This window comes from Pongo abelii, chromosome 13 (assembly GCF_028885655.2).
Source record: "Pongo abelii isolate AG06213 chromosome 13, NHGRI_mPonAbe1-v2.0_pri, whole genome shotgun sequence".
Lineage (NCBI taxonomy): Eukaryota > Metazoa > Chordata > Mammalia > Primates > Hominidae > Pongo > Pongo abelii.
Genome location: NC_071998.2, coordinates 119,981,977 through 119,989,554, shown reverse-complemented (window position 1 = coordinate 119,989,554; position 7,578 = coordinate 119,981,977). Strand labels below are relative to the sequence as shown.

Genomic DNA, 7,578 nt, shown 5'->3' with positions numbered 1-7,578 from the left:
CCGGTAGAGTTTCTCTACCACAGAGATTTCTCTTTCCTTGCCCCTCACAGTGAGCTCTGGCTCCTTAGTATTCCTTAAAAAGTTATCATTGGCTGGGCATGGTGGCCCACGCCTGAATCCCAGCACGTTAGGAGGCTGAGACGGGCAGATCACTTGAGTCCAGGAATTTGAGACCAGCCGCACGACATGGCTAAACTCCACGTCTAGACATTTTTTATTTTTTTTGAGACGGAGTCTCCATCTCTCTCTCAGGCTGGAGTGCAGTGGTGCGATCTCGGCTCACTGCAACCTCCACCTCCTGGGTTCACACGATTCTCCTGCCTCAGCCTCCCAAGTAGCTGAGACTTCAGGTGCGTGCCACCATGCCCAGCTAATTTTTGTATTTTTAGTACAGACAAGGGTGTCACCATATTGGCCAGGCTGGTCTCGAACTCCTTACCTTGTGATCCACCATCCTTGGCCTCCCAAAGTGCTGGGAGTACAGGCGTGAGCCACCATGCCAGGCCAAAAATTTTTTTAAAATTGGCTAGAGACGGCCGGGCGCAGTGGCTCATGCCTGTAATCTCAGCACTTTGAGAGGCCAAGGCAGGCGGATCGCAAGGTCAGGAAATCGAGACCATCCTGGCTAACATGGTGAAACCCCGTCTCTACTAAAAATACAAAAAATTAGCCGGGCGTGGTGGCGGGCGCCTGTAGTCCCAGTGACTCGGGAGGCTGAGACAGGAGAATGGCATAAACCCAGGAGTTGGAGCTTGCAGTGAGCCGAGATCACGCCACTGCACTCCAGCCTGGGCAACAGAGCAAGACTCCTTCTCAAAAACAACACACACACACACAAAACAAAAAAAATTAGCTAGCGATGACCAGGTGTGGTGGCTCATGCCTGTAATCCCAGCACTTTGGGAGGGTGAGGTGGGTGGATCACCTGAAGTTGGGAGTTCAAGACCAGCCTGACCAACATGAAGAAACCCGGTCTCTACTCAAAATACAAAAATTAGCCAGGTGTGGTGGTGCATGCCTGTAATCCCAGCTACTCGGGAGGCTGAGGAAGAATTGCTTGAACCTGGGAGGCTGAGGTTGCGGCGAGCCGAGATTGAGCCATTGCACTCCAGCCTGGGCAACAAGAGTGAAACTTCATCTCAAAAAAAAAAAAAAGACAAAAAATAGCTGGATGCGGTAGCTCACGCCTGTAATCCCAGCACTTTGGGAGGCCGATGGGGGCGGATCACGAGGTCAGGAGATCGAGACCATCCTTGCTAACACGGTGAAACCCGTCTCTACTAAAAATACAAAAACATTAACCGGGCTTGGTGGCTGGTGCCTGTAGTTCCAGCTACTCGGGAGGCTGAGGCAGGAGAATGGCGTGAACCTGGGAGGTGGAGCTTGCAGTGAGCCGAGACTGCACCACTGCACTCCAGCCCGGGTGACAGAGCTAGACTCCGTCTCAGAAAAAAAAAAAAAAAAAGTAGCCAGTGAGGTGGTCTGCACCTGTCGTCCCAGCTATTCAGGAGGCTGAGCAGAGAGGAACCCTTGAGCCCTGGAGGCGGAAGTTGCAGTATGCCCATATTGCACCACTGCACTCCAGACTGGGCGACAGAGTGAGACTCCTTGAAAACAAACAAACAAAACAACTGTTTGTTATTGTATTTTTTAACCATTAACAAATTTTTTGACAACTTTTTGCCATTATGTATAAATAAGAAGATTTTACTATTGACAGCATTTTTTAATCCTGCATTATTTTTGTTGGGTAAATGTGCTATACTTTATTTAAGCCTCAAAGGTGAAAATTTAAGCTGCTACTACTGTTTGATCATTATAAGCAACTCTGTGATAAACATCTGAGCAGCTAAGTCCTGGCACATATATATGATTGTTTCCTTAGAGTATGTTGCTAGCACTACAATTGTTAAGTGAAAAAATATGTAAAATAAAAAGGGTTTTTTTTTTTGTTTTTTTTTTTGAGACGGAGTCTCACTCTGTCGCCCAGGCTGGAGTGCAGCGGCCCAATCTCGGCTCACTGCAAGCTCCGCCTTCCGGGTTCACACCATTCTCCTGCCTCAGCCTCCCTAGTAGCTGGGACTACAGGTGCCTGTCACCACGCCCGGCCAGTTTTTTGTATTTTTAGTAGACACGGGGTTTCACCATGTTAGCCAGGATGGTCTCGATCTGACCTTGTGATCCGCCCACCTCGGCCTCCCAAGATGCTGGGATTACAGGCGTGAGCCACTGCACCCGGCCAATAAAAAGGGTTTTTAACATGTTCACAAATTGTCCAGTTGTTCTTCTGTAGTGTGTGTGTGTATTTCAGTACATTTCATTTAATCTGGCTTCTTTCTATTTTGGCAAGTGGAAATTTTTTTCCTTTTTTTTTCTCCCCAGAAGCATAGATTTAAGTTGCCCTGAATAGACACTTCCTGGTAGTTGGAAAATTTTATCTCACAGCTGGTATTATTAATGAGATTAAACTTTTTTTTTTTTTTTTTTTTTTTTTTTTTTTTTTAGAGACAGGGTCCGTGTAGTGGCTCACAACTGTAATCTTAGCATTTTGGGAGGTTGAGGCAGGCACATCACCTGAGGTCAGGAGTTTGAGACTAGCCTGGCCAACATGGGGAAACCCCATTTCTACTGAAACTATAAAAATTAGCCAAGCCTGGCAGATCACGAGGTCAAGACGTCCAGACCATCCTGGGCAACAAGGTGAAACCCTGTCTCTACTAAAAATATAAAAATTGGCCGAGCGCGGTGGCTCACACCTGTAATCCTAGCACTTTGGGAGGCCGAGACGGGCGGATCACGAGGTCAGGAGATCAAGACCATCCTGGCTAAACGGTGAAACCCCGTCTCTATTAAAAATACAAAAATTTAGCCGAGCATGGTGGTGGGCGCCTGTAGTCACAGCTACTCGTGAGGCTGAGGCAGGAGAATGGTGTGAACCCAGGAGGTAGAGGTTACAGTGAGCTGAGATCGTGCCACTGCACTGCAGCCTGGGCGACAGAGCGAAACTCCATCTCAATAAATAATAAATAAATAATAAAAATACAAAAATTAGGCGGGGCACGGTGGCTCAAGCCTGTAATCCCAGCACTTTGGAGGCAGAGGCGGGTGGATCATGAGGTCAGGAGATCAAGACCATCCTGGCTAACACGGTGAAACCCCGTCTCTACTAAAAATACAAAAAAAATTAGCCGGGCGTGGTGGCGGGTGCCTGTAGTCCCAGCTACTCGGGAGGCTGAGGCAGGAGAATGGCTTGAACCCAGGAGGCAGAGCTTGCAGTGAGCCAAGATCGAGCCGCTGCACTCCAGCCTGGGCAACAGAGCAAGACTCCGTCTCAAAAAATAAATAAACAAATAAATAAAAAATAACAAAAATTAGCTGGGCATGGTGGTGCGCACCTGTAGTCCCAGCTACTCGGGAAGCTGAGGCAGGAGAATCACTTCAACCCAGGAGGCAGAGGTTACAGTGAATTGAGATTGGCCACTGCCCTCCAGCCTGGAGACAGAGTGAGACTCCATCTCAAAAAAAAAAAAAAAAAAAATAGCCAGGCTTGGTGCATGTGCCTGTAATCCTAACTACTCGGGAGGCTGAGACAGGAGAATTGCTTGAACCCAGGAGGCAGAGTTTGCAGTGAACTGAAATCAAGTCACTTCACTCCAGCCTGGGCGACAGAGCAAGACTCCATCTCAAAAAAAAAAAAAAAAAAAAAGAGGCAGGGTCGCACTCTATTGTCCAGGCTGGAGTGCACAGAAGCAGGATCACAGCTCCCTGTAGTCTTGAACTCCTGGGCTCAAGTGACCCTCCCACCTCAGCCTCTCTGGTAGCTGGGACAGGTGCTTATCACTGTGCCCAGCCGAAGTTCTTCATATGCTTCTTGACTGATGATGCTACTACTTTTGTGAACTGCCCATTCTTGGGTGTTTTTTTTGTTTTTTTTTTGAGACGGAGTCTTGCTCTGTCGCCAGGCTGGAGTGCAGGGGCGCAATCTCGGCTCACAGCAATCTCCGCCTGCCAGGTCCAAGCGATTCTCCTGCCTCTGCCTCCCTAGTAGCTGGGATTACAGGTGCCCGCCACCACGCCCAGCTAATTTTTGTATTTTTAGTAGAGATGGGGTTTCACCGTGTTGGCTAAGCTGGTCTCCAACTCCTAACCTCAGGTGATCTGCCTACGTCGGCCTCCCAAAGTGCTGGGATTACAGGCGTAAGCCACCGAGCCCGGCCGGCTTTTTTTCAGACATTCATCCCCTGAGGATCAAGTAAGTGTGATTGTTATTAGGACCTGATGCATGGGAGCCTCCAAAGTAGCTGGGACTACAGGTGCCTGACACCACGCCCGGCTAATTTTTTGGTTTGTCTTTGAGACGGAGTTTCAATCTTGTCACCCAGGCTGGAGTGCAATGGCTCGATCTTGGCTCACTCCAACCTCCACTTCCCGGGTTCAAGCGATTCTCCTGCCTCAGACTCCTGAGTAGCTAAGATTACAGGCACCCGCTATGTCACCCGTATAATTTTTGTATTTTTGTAGAGACAGGTTTTCACCATGTTGGCCAGGCTGGTCTTGAACTCCTGACCTCAGGTGATCTGTCCACCTCGGCCTCCCAAATTGCTGGGATTACAGGCATGAGCCACCACGCCGGGCTGTTTTTTTTTTTTTGAGATGGAGTCTCACTCTGTTACCCAGACTGGAGTGCAGTGGGGTAGCGATTCTCTTGCCTCAGTCTCCGGAGTAGCTGGGATTACAGGCATGCACCACCATGTCTGGCTAATTTTTGTATTTTTAGTAGAGACAGGGTTTCACCATGTTCGTCAGGCTGCTCTGGAACTCCTGACCTCAGGTGACCCACCCGCCTTGGCCTCCCAAATTGCTGGGATTACAGGCGTGAAACACTGCAGCCGGCTCAACACAACAACCTCATTATTAAAACAGCTTTGACCGGGTGCAGTGGCTTTTGCCTGTAATCCCAGCACTTTGGGAGGCTGAGGTGCGCAGATCCTGAGGTCAGGAGTTCGAGACCAGCCTGGCCAATATGTTGAAACCCCATCTCTACTAAAAATACAAAAATTAGCCGGGCGTGGTGGTGCATACCTGTAGTCCCAGCTACTTGGGAGGCTGAGGCAAGAGAATCACTTGAACTGAAGAGGTAAAAGTTGCAATGAGCCGAGATTGTGCCACTACACTTGAGCCTGGGCGACAAAGCATGACACCATCTCAAAAACATAAATAAATAAATAAATAAAAACAAAATAAAATTAGACAGCTTTGTCAGGCCAGGCATGGTGGCCCATGCCTGTAATCCCAGTACTTTGGGAGGCTGAGGTGGGCGGATCACGAGGTCAGGAACTCGAGGCCATCCTGGCTAACATAGTGAAACCCTGTCTCTACTGAACATACAAAAAATTAGTTGGCCGTGGTGGCATGCGCTACTCTGAAGGCTGAGGCAGGAGAATCGCTTGAACCTGGGAGGCAGCAGTTGCAGTGAGCCAAGATCACACCACTGCAGTCCACTCAGGGCAACAGAACAAGACTGTTTAAAAAAAAAAAAAGAGAAATAATAGGCAGGGCACAGTGGCTCATGCCTGTAATCCCAGCACTTTGGGAGGCCGAGGTGGGCAGATCACAAGGTCAGGAGATCGAGACCATTCTCGCTAACACGGTGAAACCTTGTCTCCACTAAAAATATAAAAAAACTTAGCTGGGGGTGGTGGCGGGTGTCTGTAGTCCCAGCTACTCGGGAGGCCAAGGCAAGAGAACGGCGTGAACCTGGGAGGCAGAGGTTGCAGTGAGCCGAGATCGTGCCACTGCACTCCAGCCTGGGCAACAGAGCGAGACTCCGTCTCAATAAAAAAATAAAATAAAATAAAAATAATAATGAGTTTTGAGGGTTTTTTTTTTTTTTTTGACGGGGTCTCACTCTGTCACCCATGCTGGAAGACAGGGGCGCAATCACGGCTCACTGCACTTGACCTCACAGGCCCAAGCGATCCTCCCAACTAAGTCTCCAGAGTAACTGGGCCACAGATGCATGCCACTACACCTGGCTAATTTTTTTTTTTTTTTTGAGACAGAGTCTTGCTCTTGTTGCCCAGACTGGAGTGCAGTGGCGCCATCTTGGCTCACTGCCACCTCCACCTCCCAGGTTCAAGTGATTCTCCTGCCTCAGCTTCCAGAGTAGATGGAATTATAGGCATGTGCTACCACGCCTCGCTAATTTTGTATTTTTAGTAGAGACGGGGTTTCACCATGTTGGTCAGGCTGGTTTCGAACTCCTGACCTCAGGTGATCCACCCGCCTCGGCCTCCAAAAGTGCTGGGATTACAGGTGTGAGCTACTGTGTCCAGCCCTAATTTTTTAAATTGATTTTGTCTTAGAGATGAGGTGTCCCTATGTTGCCCAGGCTGATCTCGAACTCCTAGGCATGAGCCACCACACCGGACCTTAGTGAGTTTGTGGCTTTTTTTTTTTTTTTTGAGACGGAGTCTCGCTCTGTCACCCAGGCTGGAGTGCAGTGGTGCGATTTCTGCTCACCGCAAGCTCCGCCTCCCGGGTTCACGCCATTCTCCTGCCTCAGCCTCCAGAGTAGCTGGGACTAACTACAGGCGCCTGCCACCACGCCCGTCTAATTTTTGTATTTTTTAGTAGAGACGGGGTTTCATTGTGTTAGCCAGGATGGTCTCGATCTCCTGACCTCGTGATCCGCCTGCCTTGGCCTCCCAGTTGTGAGCCACTGCGCCTGGCCCCTTAATGAGTTTTTAAAAAGTCCCTTTTTCTTCAGTCTACATTTGAGGAAGGGCCTTTCTAGGTGGTGGTAAACTGAGGCCTGAGGGGTGGGCTTGAAGCAGGTGGAGGCAGAGGCCATGGGATGGAGAGAGGGTGGGAACAGGGAGGGAATCTTGGGCCCTGAAGGGATTGAATTGTGTTTTCAAATATCATCTGCTTTGGCCTGGGGAGTGGCTTAGCCTGTATTCCCAGCACTTTGGGAGGCAGAAGTGAGCAGTTCACTTGAACCCAGGAGTTCGAGACCAGCCTGGGCAACACGGGGAGACCCCCGCCCCCGTCTCTACAAAAACACAAAAATTAGCTGGGGATGGTAGTGCACGCCCGTAGTCCCGGCTGCTTAGGAGGCTGAGGTGGTTGGATGGCCTGAGCCCGGAGAAGTTGAGGCTGCAATGAGCCATGATCATACCACTACTCCAGCTTGGGTGACACAGCCAGACCCTGTCTCAAAAAAAAAAAAAAAAAAAAAAAAAAAATTAGGTCAGATGAGGTGGCTCACCTGAGGTCAGGAGTTTCAAAGCAGCATGGCCAACATGGTGAAACCCCGTCTCTACTAAAAATATAAAAAAATTGGCCAGGCATGGTGGCGGTTGCCTGTAATCCCAGCTACTTGAGAGGCTGAGGCAGAAGAATCACTTGAGCCTGGGAGGTGGAGGTTGTAGTGAGCCAAGATAGTGCCACTGCACGCCAGCCTGGATGACAAAGCGAGACTCTGTCTCAAAGAAAACAAACAGGCTGGGCGCAGTGGCCCGTGCCTGTAATCCCAGCACTTTGGCAGGCTGAGGCGGGCAGATCATTTGAGGTCAG

General features: G+C 49.5%; 1 protein-coding gene across 1 annotated transcript in view; it reads left to right on the top strand.

Annotated features, from left to right (window-relative positions):
- DYNC2I2 (dynein 2 intermediate chain 2) overlaps nt 1-7,578 on the top strand; it is a 43,232-nt gene that overhangs the window by 9,525 nt on the left and 26,129 nt on the right.